Raw genomic sequence first — 16,580 nt, forward strand, 5'->3', positions numbered from 1 at the left:
ATTGATTATTCTCTGCGCCTTTGCTGGGTAAAAGCAAAAATAGGGTGAGCCATGGGAGTCGCCTCGCAGCGGCAATTAATTGCAGGAAGGGCTCATTCTATATAAAGCGGCAATTAGAGTGAATGAAAAAGGAATTAGCATATTCCCTAATCCCTAGGGAACAAGATGAGGCTTCGCTCATTACTATTACCTCAGTCACAGTACATTAGATGAGATCAGTGTCAGACGGGTGTGCGGGGCCCACTGGGGCTGTCACCTCAAGGGCCCACCACTGCAGTCATGGATGCCTCCACATTGTCACAAATCTTCAAACACATACCACAGCCCCCGAACATGTTCACGAGTTTCTAACAATTTTGCATACACTCTGCGTTCAAACTGACACCACAACTTTGGTGGTGGAAAAAATATTCACCAAACAGATTACAAATTTCTATTCGCAAAATTACCACTGACGCTATATTTACACCCAACGAACACTCTCAGTGGCCCTGCTCATGCAAACACCCATCTCATTTGTGAATATGTGCGCGTTATTCGGTAAAAAGGAACGATGGGCACAGCAGTGTACGTGTTTTAGGAGAAAACATGTGCAAAGCAACTCTATGTGAATAAATATGCGCTGCACAAACTTTATTAATGACCCCCTATGTGTGGGGCAAGGTGCAAAGTACAAAGATCTGTTACTAAGTCCAAGGGCCCATGGGTGCTGTCATTGCACTGCAGAATGTAGAATTATCCCAGAATTAAGTGAAATTTGCAGTAAATCAACAGATTGCAGAGTCACTGGGCGATTGTGGGCAGGGAGTGAGTGCGTGACGCCGGGTGCCATTTACACAACAAACTTTCTTACTTTCCCAAACTTTCCACGCAAACAACTGCTGTTCTGAGGCCCTCGATAAATGGGCCTGACCGGCATTAAATCAAGAGGTGAATTATTTTGGGGTTAATTGGAATTTGATTGGGTTGCGTGGGAGGGAGGGGCAAGCGCAGACAGATGGCCAATAAATGCAAGTGAGATGCTGATGAATGTATCTGAGAGATGGGCGCTGCTGGTCAGGGGCCCCGCTGAGACACCACCGCCTCCGAAAAGTCTTTATTAGCTCAGAATTGAGGATGCCTCTCTGTCGCCAGTTCTGCTAATTGAAAGGAGTCATAGATTCATTAATCAGAGTCTAACGAAGACAGAACGAGGGGGAGGAGCGCTGTGTGTGAGCGAAGGAACAAGGGAGACATCAAGGAACTGAAATGAAATGCAAAGTCATTCAAGTTTCCTTCTCTCTTTACATCTTCCAGCAGAACCCGACCCAGTAATACTGGGCAGCTGTCTGATATGAATGGTATATAAAGTAGTTCCCATTACTCCAAACACTTGCTTGCCATACCATTCCCTAACCATTGGATAAGGAACATGGACACAATTTAGTAATATTTATACTTGACCTTTATGGAGTCTCCCCTAGCAATGAGTATAGGCAGAAGGTTTCAATGTGGCAGAAAGCAGGGGGAAAAAAATCACTTATTTTATCTTTTTTTTTGTCCCTTCATTGCTTCGGTGTCTTTTCAGCACAATATAAGCAATACCTGGCATGTCTGACTATTTCCTCTCTGTAGTAACCTGCAGAATAATATCAATCTCTCCTTTTACCTGACTCGCTTTGTTTGCTTATATTCCTCACGACAAGGCTGGATCTTAGACCTCTCCTTCTGTGAAGGGCAGCTCACATTTCTCATGGGTAACAAAACACTGGGTTGGCATCTGAAATATACAAAAAAAAATACCAGTGACATTTAGTTACAAGCGAGGTGAGATTTTAAAGGGTAAACAAAGTGATATATTCCTAATGCTCTAGGGCTCATGTAGTACATACAGTTTTTTATTTTAATGGGCTAAAATGGAACCAACAGTTGTACTGAAAATGACTATTCCTACACCTTCTTACACAACACACCCTCCAGTCTAGTAGCAGAGGGTTTACTGGCGAAAAAAAAGATATACAATCCTAAGGTGGAGGTCTCAGGAGCAGAGGCACTCGGGTCAGAGGAAAAAGAACTTTGCAAGATAAAATAGGCTGCATCAAATACCAATGAGTATATATTTCTCCTATCCTCCCCATTTTTCTCTCCACTCTGTAACCCCTTTCCCTTCTCCTCTCTCCTTCTGTCTGCCATCCCTTCTCCTTTTCTTTTCTCTTCACCCCCAAACAGTTTGGCCATACTGTCTCCCAGCAGCCCTCTTCTCTCCACTTCTATATTTCTCCTCCCCATTCGTCTTGCTACTTCCTAACCCCCTTTCCTTTCCCTTCTCTTCTCTCCTTCTGTCTCTCATACCCTCTCCTTTTCTCCCCACATCTGTTTGGCCATACTCTCCCCTTTTATATTTCTATAATGTTATGTTCTAATGAAAAGTATTTTATTTTTTTTAAGTAGCCACCCCAAAAAATTATATCACATTATAATATTCATTTAGCTGCCTGAGTGTTGGCTGCCATGTTGCTTGTCTTAGCAGATTCATAATTCATATTAGAGTTTACAGCTTGATGTAAATATTTATCTGAGCAAAGTAAACAATAATCTCCCTGTTCCCCTGGGAAGGAAAGGGGTAAGATATATTTTCCCAAACTATCATGTTGCCTCACTAGAAGGATCATAGTATACGGGGACACCCATCCTGAGATTGATGCCCCTAGAATAACAGTTGGGTGCTTATTATGTCAGTGATTTCATATGTGCAACCTAAACCCCAAAAACAAACCAAAAAACACTCAGAGACTGCACCCAAACTTATCAGCATATTAAATGCAGCAGTCGCCTCGATGTGTAACTCCCAGTGCGGAAAAGATTGTTTGGGTAACTGATAGTGTAGACACCTTGCTCTGCATCACAGGTAATGGGAAATTCATTGCGGTGTGGTGCATGAGTAACGGCAGAATTTCCAATTATGTTATTGCATATGAAACAATTGGAGCTGCTCTCAAATCATGTTCCTGTGTCACTTAAGAAAATAGGTTTCTTTGCGTTCGCCGGATCTCTCAATCCCTTTTCTCTTAGTAAGCAAATCACAACTTTTATCTTTTTGTTCTTAGAGAAGCGCAGAGCCGCCAATGCTGATATATATCGTTTCCATTTAGTCCTGCAAGAATTTGGTTTTATTGGCGTTTGGGATAAAATATCGGCTCATAAAGGGTAAATATTGATACTTGGAGAATTCCTTGTATGATAACTTAGAGTGGGACTAATCATTTTATAAGGATATAAAAGAAATATATAAAGTATTTATAAGTAGGGGGTGTCTTTCATTTATACTCCCTTAAAAGCACTGAAAAATATACTGATATGGGAAGGAGGTGCCATATTGATTCCCTTAGACAGTACAGTATGAGGGTATAGCTTATTGTGTGCCCAGAACATTCCTTCTCTGTATATTTGTATTTATACATATGGAAGGAGGTGCCATATTGTTTCCCTTAGACAGTACAATATGAGGCTATAGATTATTGTGTGCCCATAACATTCCTTCTCTGTATATTTGTATTTATACATATGGTAGAGAGGTGCCATATTGTTTCCCTTAGACAGTACAGTATGAGGGTATAGCGTATTGTGTCCAGAACAATCCTCTTCTCCAAGTGCTTTAAATCTGTGCCCAAACCTGATCCAATTAAGAGACAGAAATCCCAGATAATCAAATGGCTGTTTGCGCTCCTCTCAATACAACACTGAATAACAAATTGATTTAGCAATTAGCTGGTTAGTGAGTTGCAGTCAGTAAATGTAGCATTAAGGGAGGCATAAAATGATTTATTTACTTTATCCCAGGACTCAGGGCAGGTGCAGCCGTGCATATATCATGCGTCTGAGAAACTTTCATCTGCTTATATGAATGGGGAAGCCCTGGATTATTAATGTAAGGGGGAATGAGGGCAAATTATCATTGCTCTATCTTCCAGCTGATTAAAATCATTTCAAGTAATATATATCTTAGCTATAATATAACATTAACGCTCTTCTCACTTGCAGCAAGGATGCTAATTTCTGCCATAGGGCTGCAACAGAACAGTGTGGACATGGAATAACATATATAAAGGATATCCCCAAAAAGCCTAGAAGCCTCTACTTTTATACACAACTATGAGTACTGTCCTTTTAAGCACTGACATTGGAAGGAGACATGGAATGTAAGAAGCTTTCTGACTCCATGGAAAGTGTCACTTAGAGAAAGCACGGCAAAGACAAGATGTCCCTTGTACAATAAGTGCAATTACCACTAAAAGGATCCGGTGGTGCCGCAGAAAAGATTCACTGCAGAGGTCCAAAAGGAACAGAATGTATCTGTGACTCAGACAAAAAGATCAGGTATATAGAGAATGAGTGGGAGATATAGAGCCTGATATGTCTATATGCCTACATTATGTCTGATGTCTTACTGTACAAGTATAGTATTTGTATACAGCCTAGTATCTTCTGCATATCTATCTATCTATCTATCTATCTATCTATCTATCTATCCTCTATCCAGTGCCAGACCAAGAACTACTGGCACCCAAGGTAATATTACTTGATTCAGCACCGTGCCAGTCCAGCATATACCCACTCACACCCTCCTAGCTCACCTACTCAAATGGGCTAATATTGGGCACCTCGCCACCCCCTCACTCTAGGAGAGAGAGTGCACAGGCGGTGACAACAGGGGAAAAGGCAGGATTGGAAGCACCCTGAGAAGGGGTAGATAGACAGAAGAGGTAGGTGCCTAGCGCCACCCTACTGTCCTGCCTCTTCTTCTGCCAAACCCTAGTTTGTCTTTGCTTTGTGGGCATGTGTGGGCCCAGACAATTTTTCTTTTTCCAATGTGGCCCAATTAGGACAGTGATATCCAACCAGTTCCTCATAAGCAACATGTTGCTCACCAGCCCCTTGGATGTTGCTCCCAGTGGTATCAAAGCAGGTGCTATATTTATATAATTCCTGGTTTGGAGGCAAGTTGTGGTTGCATAAAAACCAGGTGTGCTGCCAAACAGAGTCTTCTATAGACTGCCGGTCCACATAGGAGCTACAAAATAGCCAATCACAGCCCTTATTTAGCACCCTCAGTGACTTTTTTTCATTGTGTTGCTCCCCAAGTCTTTTACATTTCAATGTGGCTCACAGGTAAAAAAAAAGGTTGGGGACCCCTGCGCTAGAAGTTACAGGTCAGCAAGTGGTGGAGACACACAGGTAGCAGGTCAACAATAAATAAAGAGCATAAAATCCTTTAGCCTCTCCATCTCTATCAGAGCTGCACTGTAATCCTGGGATCTACCTCTCTTCCTATTGGAACTTTCCATTGTTCTAAATTAATATTACTTCCAGCCCCTGAGTGGTCTTCTAGCTGTGGTCATGGTCATATGAACAATATGAAAACAAATTGGGTTAACTCTGGTTCCAGCAACATCTTTGAAAGATAGTGTGTAGCAAGGCAAGCACTAGTGCCATTTGTATCTCCAGTCCAGTTTACTGGCCAAATAATTCTACTCTCACTGGCGGCTGGAAAGTTCTCATAGAAGGCTGTTAGAAAAATAGGCAAAGTAAAGTGAAAGTCATTAGTCCCCAGTGGGAAAGAAGGATTATTTGTGGAGTGAGGAATAGGAGATGCAAGATTTTTTTTTATTGCTGAACGATTTTAAATATACTGAATGTTCTGCTTTGGAACGTGATTAAATGGGGAAATGTAGACTCAATATTCAGACTGAGCCCTTTGGGTGCCAGATGTGATTTAAAACTACATTTGGCTCATTCCTTCAAGGACGACTGCGGTATTTAAAGAACTAAACCCTATTACAATAGGCATGTATTAATAGACTTTCATTGAAGGAATGCTATCATTATATATGTTCTACTTTCCTTAACCCAGTCAAGTAGTTATCCACCTTCTAAATGTATAAAATAGAGTCCTGCAGCGGGTCAGGTCCTCACGGGTTATCCACAAAAAATTCGGGTACCCTGCGGAATGAGGTGCAGGTTTAGATGCGGGTCGCAGGTCTGCGGGTCTCATCTATATTTCTTATCTTATGTTCTATTGTCTATATTTAGGTCCTTTTAAAATTTTAGAAAACTTGTTTATGTCCCCGCCCACTATTAACGGTGTCACTTCCGGTTTGCAGCAACATCACTTCCTGTTTGATGGTGGTCAGCGGGTTGCGGATAAGGCAGTTGCGGGTCCGGGTCTGGTAGCGGGTAAATATGCAGGTTGCAGTTGGGTTGTGGGCTGTGTGGTTCGGGTTGGATCCGGGTCTTAGAAATTGGTTCCGCACAGGACTCTAGTATAAAGTATTTCTTCATTATTTATTCATATAATTAATTGTCTGGCAGAAAAAAGGGTTAAAATCATGCCAGCTTCATACTGTGGTACTAGCCCTTTAAGAGCCAATTGGTAATTCACAAGAAACCTATGAGTGAATTCTGAGATCTGGGCCAGTATATGGATCCCATGTGGCCTATGACCTATAGGCCAACTGCTAGAAACACCCTTGTGCCAGTGCTTAGTCTAACCCAGACTTTAGAGTTGACCAGCTCATAGAAACATAAAAAGCCATTATTTGGACACAAAAAGAAGGATAAAGACTGTGCATTTGCTGTTTGGTAGTTTTTGAAGTTCATTTTAAAGTCTTCAAATGTGTGGTTTTTCTGGGGTAAACTCAGTGTTTGGGGCTTTTGAAAAGCATAAAACCAGGCTTGTTTCCAGGTGTCAGGCACAAATCTTTATTTTTTCTCTTTTATAGTTTTTTTTTAAATTATTTGCCTTCTTCTTCTGACTCTTTCCAGGCTTCAAATGGGGGTCACTGACCCATCTAAAAAACTACTGTTCCCTAAGGCTACAAAAATGTATTGTTACTGCTACTTTTGATTACGTACCTTTCTCTCCAGGCCCTCTCCTATTCATATTTCCATCTTATATTGAAATCAATGCATGGTTACTAGGGCCATTTGAACGCTAGCAACCAGCAGCTAGCAACAAACTGGAGATCTGCTGAATAAAAATCTAAATAACTCAAAAATCACAAATAATAAAAAATGAAAACCAATTGCAAATTGTCTCAGAATATCAATATCTGCATCATACAACTAAAAGTTAATTTAAACTGGAGCAGAGACATCCCAGGGTTGGAGGATGGGGACTGGGAGGAGGCAACTGATAGGGCCTATGACTATCTCGTCTCGACCAGAGATAGATTGATTCAGTTCAAGATCCTACATAGACTCCACTTAACTCCAAATAGGCTGTTTCGTATGAACAGACTCGACTCACCACAGTGTCCTAAGTGTAGGGCCTCAGAGGCGTCTTACCTACACCTCATCTGGTCATGCCCCCGAATCCAAGTCTTCTGGTCTCAGGTTCTCAACTATATTCAGGATAAAACTACACTACCCAACCTGATAACCCCTCAGGTGTGCATTCTTGGTGTAGTAGATGAGGTAACCCCAAGGGCAGCCATGAGAATTCTTTTTCGTTCATTACTGTTCTATGCCAGGAAATGTATTCTCCTGAATTGGATGTCCCCCCAACCACCCACATTTAATGGCTGGTTGAACTTGCTAAAAACAACACTCCCCCTTATACAACTCACCTATACTGCAAGAGGATGCCCTCAGAAATATGATCTGGTGTGGCGGGACTGGCTGGAGGCCACAGAGGAGCCTTAATGTTAGAGATGGCAAGATATCAATGGCATTTATATCTATATCACCTACTTAAGTGCCCTAGGGGCAATAGATCCAGAATTATACCCGAATTAAAGTATATACAAATGTACAGGATTCAAATATTTCAAATGCTGATATACTGTGTGATATGTTTACAATAAGATGGAACCATGCATAATACAATATTTGTTTGTTTGTTTGTTTATTGTTTGAAAATGCAAAATAAAAACCATTTAAAAAAAAAGTTAATTTAAAGATGAACAATCCTTTTAACACTTTCCTGACTGACAATGTACACATTGAGGGCAACCTCTAATAATAACCTGGACTGAAAGAGAGGGTTTGTTACATGTTAGGGTAAGGGCACACGCTAAGATTCTGGGAGATTTAGTTGCCCGGCGACTAATCTCCCCGAAAAGCTTTGTTTTCTTCCGAAGTCACCCGAAATTTCTTCGTGAGGTAACTACGGAAAAAATGAAGAGCTCTGAGTACCATCCCGTCAGCGATTTAGATTCTAGCTGGTGGGAAGGCTTTTCAGTAAGATTAGTCGCCCGAAGAAGAGGCGATTTCTCCCCGGGAGTTGGCAGCTTATTGGCCCGTGTGTTGGGCCATCTGACGGGCTTCCCTGATTGATATCTGGCCGACATCACCAAACGAGCGGATCTCTACGTCTATGGCCACCTTAAATCTCCCTGAATCTTAGCATGTGCTCTTACCCTTAAGGCTAGAAATAAATCAGATGTTTTGGGTTTTTATTAGTTGCCCGGCAACAAATCGCCTCTTCTTCGGGTGACTAATCTCCCTGAAAAGCTTCGATTTTCAAAGTCACCCGAAGTTCCTCGTGAGGCAACTTCAAATGACTTTGGAAAATGAAGCACTCTGAGTCCCGTTGGCGATTTAGATTCTAGCTGGTGGGAAGGCTTTTCGGGGAGATTAGACATCCGAAGAAGAGGCGATTTGTCACCATGCGCCGGGAGTTGGCAGCTTATTGGCCTATGTGTGGGGCCATCTGATGGGCTTCCCCGATTGATAGCTGGCCGACATCACCAAACTAGCAGATCTCTACGTCTATGGCCACCTTAAATCCCCCCGAATCTTAGAATATGCACTTACTCTTAAGGGTAGAAATAAATCAGATGTTTGGTTTTATTTGTCCTTTAAGAAAGGTTTCATGAAATGTTTATGTGCAGACAGAACATTGTCATGTAAAACGGACCCACGCTGAATATGTACCAATGGCAACACTTACAGCGCCTCCTTAACGACTCATTGCTGACATTAACAGCTTCAAATGGTGAGAGAGGAATTCTTTCCTTGAGTCTAACACCAATTAAGGCTGGACAGAATATTGAAGGGTTTTAGTTGCTAAATGGATACAATATTGTAAGAAGTGTTAAGAGTCCGTGCGCTCGTTATTCAGCGGGCACTGAAACAGTCAGTCAATACAAAATAAGCTATTGATCGCCCCCTTTCAAGACAATAAGCAAAGAAGCTGGAGGATATAAAGCGCCAATGTTTGTGAGTTATGGAGGATGAATGGAATCAATGCCGACACAACAAAAATTCCGCATTCGACAACCTTTTTGCTTCAGGGAGGCTGGGAAAGCGGGAGGGGCAGAAAAATGGCGTAACTGCCATCAGTGGAACAATGAATGGCATTCAGAGGCCCCCGTTTAGAACAGGTCATAAGTTAAGTTCAAATGCGCTTGTGAGATATATTTTTTTTGTTGGCGGAAATAAAGTGGCATATTTATAAAACATTGAAAAGTGTTCTGTCGATATTGATTGGACGACCAAAGAGCCGTCGAATGGAAACAACAAGAAAATGGCATTGTTTATGTGAAATACCGGCTGCCATAGGGTGGCTCTGTGATTTTAATGAGTCAAAAATAAAATGGATAAAGTGCTTCTAAGACGTTTTCTAGTGAGAGTTTTGTGAAATCCTTTTTAGGTTGGAATCAGTGGTGGGATTGGATTTAAGAATGGAGGCATGGCATTGGCATCTATTGTGTGCTGCAAGGTAGGTATAATGTTATATACAGGTACAGCATCTATAACCTAGAATGATTGGGACTGGGCTATTCTGAATAAGGGGTCTTTCCATAATTTGGATCACTAGACCTTAAGTCTGCTAAAAAAAAAATGTGAAAATTAATTAAATCCAACAGGCTGGTTTTGCTTCCAATAAGGGTTAAGTATATATTAGTTTGGATCAAGTACAAGGTACTGTTTTATTATTACAGAGGATGTTTAAAATTCTGAATTGTTTGCTTAATATGGGAGATGGCCATCCCGTAATTTGGAGCTTTCTAGATAACAGATCCTATACCTGTATCTGCTTATACAGGTATGGGATCTGTTATCCAGAATGCTTGGGATCTGGAGTTTTCCGGATAAGGGATTTTTCTGTAATTTGGATATTCATACCTTAAGTCTACTACAAAATCATGTAAACATTAAATAAACCCAATAGGCTGGTTTTGCTTCCAATAAGGATTAACTATATCTTAGTTGGGATCAAGTACAAGCTAATGTTTTATTATTACAAAGAAAAGGGAAATAATTTTTTTATAAAATGTGTATTATTTGGATAAAATGGAGTCAATGGGAGACAGCTTGTCCGTATTTCGATGCTTTCTGGATAACGGGTTTCCAGATAATGGATCCCATAAAGAAATCCGATTCCAGACACTTGAAACTAAAACCAGTGTTGAGGCCCAAAGTGAATAAAAAGGTAGAAGAAATTTCATAGGCCTCTTCATTCTGCTTCGCTGTTTTAACGAGGGGCAGGAGGGGGGGGAGTCAAATAGGCCTGATTCAGACACTCGAATTAGGTGCAGTGGTGGATGCCAGTGGTGTAACTACCAGGGGTGCAGTGGGTGCGTTTGCACCTGCGTCCACACCCTGTCGGGGCCCACGGAGCCGCAAAGACTTTTACATTTGACATGCCAGCAGCATTCTGGTGCAAGATTCATAGGGAGGAGGGTCCAACAGGGGGGCCCGGGTGCCCATCCTGTACCAGGGCCTGCCAGCGAGTAGTTACGCCACTGGTGGCTGCAGGCTGCAATGGGACCCTGTACTAAATATAACCCTATGGCATACCTCCCAACATTTTGGAAGTAAAAAGAGGGACAAAAAATTTTTTCGCACATAGCACAGCGACATTTTTTGACCACGCCCTTTCTGTGGCCACACCCCCTAATTACCATGTTCATTTTACAAAATTGGGCAGGTTATGAAAGTTTTAAAATATTTCTCCTTATCTAAACTGTTTTTTTGTGTCTCAAAATTGTTACAAAGTATCTTATCTGCACCTGTTAGCTGTTCTGGGCTCTCTGCTAAAAGCCAATTAAGTTAGAAACTTTGTTTTTTTTCTGGCTGTTCAGTGCAGAGAAAATAGGGACTTCCAGTACAAATGAGGGACTGCAGGTTGAGCTGTCAAAAGAGGGACAGTTGGGAGGCATGCCCTATGGCAAGGGAGCAGCATCAGGGAATGCAAGCTATCGGTTGAACAGTAAGTACCAGCCTTGCAACCCCTTTAGGCCCAGACCCGATCCCCATGGCTGCTTGTGTGACTCTCTCCCTGTTGAGTCCTGCATGGGTCCAATAGAAAGGACCTGTGCCTGACCTTGACCGGCTGACCCCTAACCTGACCAACACCTGCCACCCAACACCCTCCCTACCCAGAACTGCTGCCTCACATGGACCCTATAAAGATATCACCTGCACCACAAGGTTTAACATAGGAATGTTTTCTTACCATCAAAGCTTTTTGCAATCCGATTTTTTTCTTTTATCATTTCATCCCCGTTAGGCTAGATAAAAGGCGGAATGATGATTTCTTGCTATAAGTGTTCGATTCTGAAGCTGACTCTGTTCCAGATATGCACAAACCCACCCCCACAGCAACATGGCCTTGTGCCCAAGTACGAGATGCAGCCCCTACCAGCCACTCGTATGTGCGTGCGTCCCTTTCGTTTATTTATTTCGAAGCAACTTATTTAGTGGTTTGTGAAGATGAAAACAGCTATTGTGTGGCTCCATTAAATTCAGCCTTGACAGGCGGCTCTTTGTGTTGACGGTAATGTTGCATTTTGTTAAACAATGTGTATGGCTTGTGGCAAATGGCGCCGGCGGCAAAGACTATTTAATATCAAAAGGGGAAATAGAAGAGATAATTAAAAGCAGGTCAAGGTTATTCCACTATCTGCATTTTATATTTATTTCAACTATTTATATGTAAGCTACACGCTGTGCTTCTATTGAATTTGGTATGTGGTTAAATGGCAATGTACAGTGTTTGTAAGAAAAGACTTGGTGATCATGTGGCTTCATAAACCTTAAACAACATCCAGGTCTCACTTTATCTCACAACTGTTTCAGTTCAGAGACAAGTGTTGGAAGGGTTACTGTCTGCTCTGCTCTCATTTCCCTACAGAAATAGGGATTGGTAACACTAGATAGGTGCCTAATATATAAGGATAGAGACAAGAGGAAAGTGTTGGAAGGGTTACTGTCTGCTCTGCTCTCATTTCCCTACAGAAATAGGGATTGGTAGCACTAGATAGGTACCTAATATATAAGGATAGAGACAAGAGGAAAGTGTTGGAAGGGTTACTGTCTGCTCTGCTCTCATTTCCCTACAGAAATAGGGATTGGTAGCACTAGATAGGTACCTAATATATAAGGATAGAGACAAGAGGAAAGTGTTGGAAGGGTTACTGTCTGCTCTGCTCTCATTTCCCTACAGAAATAGGGATTGGTAGCACTAGATAGGTGCCTAATATATAAGGACAGAGACAAGGGAAAGTGTTGGAAGGGTTACTGCCTGCTCTGCTTTCATTCCTCTACAGAAATAGGGATTGGTAGTTAGGGATGTAGCGAACTGTTCGCGCGAACTTCGACTGTTCGCGTCCGCCGAATGTTCGCGAACGTCGCGCGACGTTCGCCAATATGTGTTCGCGTTCGATTCGAACAAAAATCGTTTGACCATTCGACCATTCGATTCCTTCGACCGCTAAAATCGAAGGATTTTCGTTCGAATCGAACGATCAAAGCCATTCGATTGAATGAAATCATTCGATCGAATGGTTTCGATCGTTCGATTCGAACGAAAATCCTTCGATCGAACGATTAAAATCCTTCGATCGTTCGAATCGAACGATTTTGCGGATGTTCGAAGTTCGCGAACTGTTCGCATTTTTGCCGGTGTTCGCGAACGGCGTTCGCGAACACATAAACGGCAGTTCGCTTCATCCCTATTGGTAGTACTAGATATTTAGGTGCCTGGGGTTTTAGGGTTTTTGTTTTGTTTTTTTAATTGGGGGAAGTGTTGGAAGGGCTATTTCCTGCTTTGCTCTCATTTCCTCTGCAGAAACAGGGATTCACACAGAAATAGGGATTTATAACACTAGATAGGCACCTATTATAAAGGGACAGAGACAAGAGGAAAGTGTTGGAAGGGTTACTGACTGCTCTGCTCTCATTTCCCTACAGAAATAGGGATTGAGAGCACTAGAAATGTGCTTAATATATAGAGATAGAGACAAGGGGAAAGTATTGGAAGGGTTACTGCCTGCCTCTGAAAGCTTCAGCCCTGTCCCCAGCCTGGTTTCCCCAAACTGAAAAGGTGGTAACCCCATCTGGGCTGCTGTCAGATACCTGAGCTTAGGGACACACTCACTATATACAGTACATACACAATATAAAGTTATTTATAAAATGAATAATTAGTCACATTACATGGCAATTCAGAAATCAGTGCATCAGAATGAAATAATAAGCTCTGTGGAAGAGCTTCTACGACAGATGAACCTCAGTTGCTTCTCAACAGCTGCCCAGAACTAACTGAGCACGTGCAGTGCCTCTGACACCCCTAATAAAATCCAAGATGGGGAGCCTTGTGCACAACTTTGAAGGCCTGGAACATTACTGTTACAGAGATGTTGATGTTACTGGTACAGTAAGTTCAGCATATAAAATATGGCGTTTCAAGCCATATGTGGTTTAGTTCTCCTTTAATGTCAGAGATTATTTAAAGAGGTGGCTAAACTTGAAGTTAACTATTCTTAGCAACGTTTCGACTGGTTTAATTCGTCATAGCTTTTACGTGACTTGCCTTTTTTCTCTCCAGCTTTCAAATGGGAGTCACTGACCCCAATAGTCACAGAAAATAATGGGTTGCTGGGCATGTACACATTTTATATCTAGCTGGCAAAGTTGTCGATTTCCGTGGCTGAATACCATAACACCCTAAAAAAACGTATAAATCCAATCAAATAAACAAACAAGAGATCAGAGTGATGAGCAACACAAAACCAGAGCCCATTCTTCCCCCCCACCCAGCATGATTAGTCCTGAGCTTAATGAGCAGAACCGCGGCGCGGTGGAAATTGCTCCAACTCTAAACTCAGCATTTTCTGCCTAAAGGGAAAGGAAAATGATTTCTGCTCATGATGAATCCTTTCAATAAAACCAAAAAAGCTTTCCAGAATCCGGCTCCATTCATTAGCCGGGCAGCTTTTGTTTTCAGAAGATATAATGGAAAATTAGCAGATCCTGTTTGAATAATGATCTACAGACACCACAAACATTACAAGTGCTAATCAAAAAAGAGAGTTAAATATCACCAACATTTTGTATCCAGTTCAGAGTTATTGATTGGGAGTGAAGGAGAATGGTAACTTTTAAAGGACAACAAACCCTAATAATTAATATGCATAAAAATGTCATATTTGATATACTGAACTTATTGCACCAGCCTAAAGTTTCAGCTTGTCAATAGCAGCAATGATCCAGGACTTCAAACTTGTCACAGGGGGTCACCATCTTGGAAAGTGTCTGTGACACTCACATGCTCAGTGGGCTCTGAGCAGCTGTTGAGAAGCTAAGTTTAGGGCTCGTCACTAATTATCCAGCAGAAAATGAGGTTGGTCTGTAATATAAACTGATGCTACAAGGCTGATTATTAAATTCTGATGCTAGTTGCACTGGTTTCTGTGCTGCCATGTAGTAATCATCTGTATTACACAAAATATCAAAATGGGACTTAACCCCATAGGCCCAAATTATACAGAATTATCACATGACCATGTTGTAATTTGTAGGATAAAATGCAATTTTTATTAACTACCATGCCACATACTTGTGGTTCTGCGTTGCTAGCTGAGTGAGACGGGATCCCTCTCCCTACCAGGGACTTGGAAGGCGCCGCAGGGTTCTCCAGTAAAGCACACCTACAAGGGAGCGTTGAGCTAAGCACGGTGCAGACGCGATCACAACGGTCTGTATAAATCTATTTTGGGCAATAAGAGGCTGGGATTGGCAGGACTTATTGGGCTAATACGAAAGGTGATTGTCACCAATTGCATCACCTTGGGCCGTGGCCGCATTGCGACCGCTGGGAGCGGCGGGCGGCCATTACTACCGGGACTATATAGCATTACACGGCCAATTCGGCCACAAGTAGAGCCATCCAGAAACCTCTCCCCAATCTGCTCCGCTCCCAAAATACGGAGCATTGACCCTTTACCACACCCGACGTATGGGAACTATTTAATAGCAACGAGCAAGTTGCAATAAATTATGGTGATACACTGTAACTGATTTGGACGGTGTGGATTACAAATGGCGCATCTCCTTTCCCTGTGACCAATTGGATTTGAAGTACCTACATTTACATATGAAGTGGAACTTTGGCTGTTTAGCCACATCACATAAGTGAACATCCATCATAGCTATATATATAGGAGCTCCTCAGAAATTGGTTATTTAGGGTTAAGGGATCCCTACACCCAGCGCAGCGCTAATTTTTATGTTTTAAGTGGTTTTAACAAGTATGTGGCATGGTAGTTAATAAAAATTGCATTTTATCCTACAAATTACAACATGGTCATGTGATAATTCTGTATAATTTGGGCCTATGGGGTTAAGTCCCATTTTGATATTTTGTGTAGTTATAGTGGTGTATGTGGACACCCCCATGTAGGCTGATAATTAAATAGTGAGAACACTTGCACAAATAGCTCAAGTAAACAATCATCTGTATTAATTACTAATCAGCCTTATATTGTGACATTTCTATTCTATGTGTACTGTATATTGTGAGTGGGTCCCTAAGCTCAGTAAGTGACAGCAGCACAGAGCATGTGCAGCGAATCAGCAGAAAAGAAGATGGGGAGCTACTGGGGCATCTTTGCAGACACAGATCTTTACTGCTAAAGGGCTGTGGTTGCCTTGGGCTGGTATAGAAGCACAAATGTAATGTACAACATTTCTAGCTACTTCTTTAGTTAGGCTTTAGTTCTCCTTTAAAAAAACTATTTCGAAATTACAGGAAAACTGATGCAGAAAGCAATTTCAGCAAAGCTGACAAACAAAGACAGAATTGTGTCTGGTGATGTGTTTGTGTATCGGAGGGTGGAACTGGTGATATTCATATTGCTACAGAGAAAATTGTAGATATGTTAAATAAAAATGATTATAGGGAACAGTAGTTAGGAATTATTTTTCATTTATTTTCTGCAAATAAGACAGTACAGTATGAGGGTATTGCTTCCTGCACGCATGGAACATTTGTGAATAGGGTTTGGAGCTACCATAATGATTCCCTTAGGTAGTATAGTATAAATGAATGGGCTTCTAAGCTATTACAGTATGGCACCTTCCTCCTGTATGTATAAATACAAATATACAGAGAAGGAATGTTCTGGGCACACCATAAGCTATACCCTCATACTGTACTGTCTAAGGGAAACAATATGGCACCTCCTTCCCATATGTATAAATACAAATATACAGAGAATGAATGTTCTGGGCACACAATAATCTATACCCTCATACTGTACTGTCTAGGGGAAATAATATGGCACCTCCTTCCCATATGTATAAATACAAATATA

General features: G+C 41.6%; 1 long non-coding RNA gene across 1 annotated transcript in view; it reads right to left on the reverse strand.

Moving 5' to 3' along the window:
• Positions 1-1,678: 1,678 nt before the first annotated feature.
• LOC121398107 overlaps positions 1,679-16,580 on the reverse strand; it is a 258,412-nt gene continuing 243,510 nt past the window's right edge. Inside the window, exon 4 of the long non-coding RNA XR_005964108.1 lies at positions 1,679-1,759. This is a non-coding gene — a long non-coding RNA (uncharacterized LOC121398107). The remainder of the gene's footprint in view (positions 1,760-16,580) is intronic.

This window comes from Xenopus laevis, chromosome 9_10L (genome assembly GCF_017654675.1).
Source record: "Xenopus laevis strain J_2021 chromosome 9_10L, Xenopus_laevis_v10.1, whole genome shotgun sequence".
Classification (NCBI taxonomy): Eukaryota; Metazoa; Chordata; class Amphibia; order Anura; family Pipidae; genus Xenopus; species Xenopus laevis.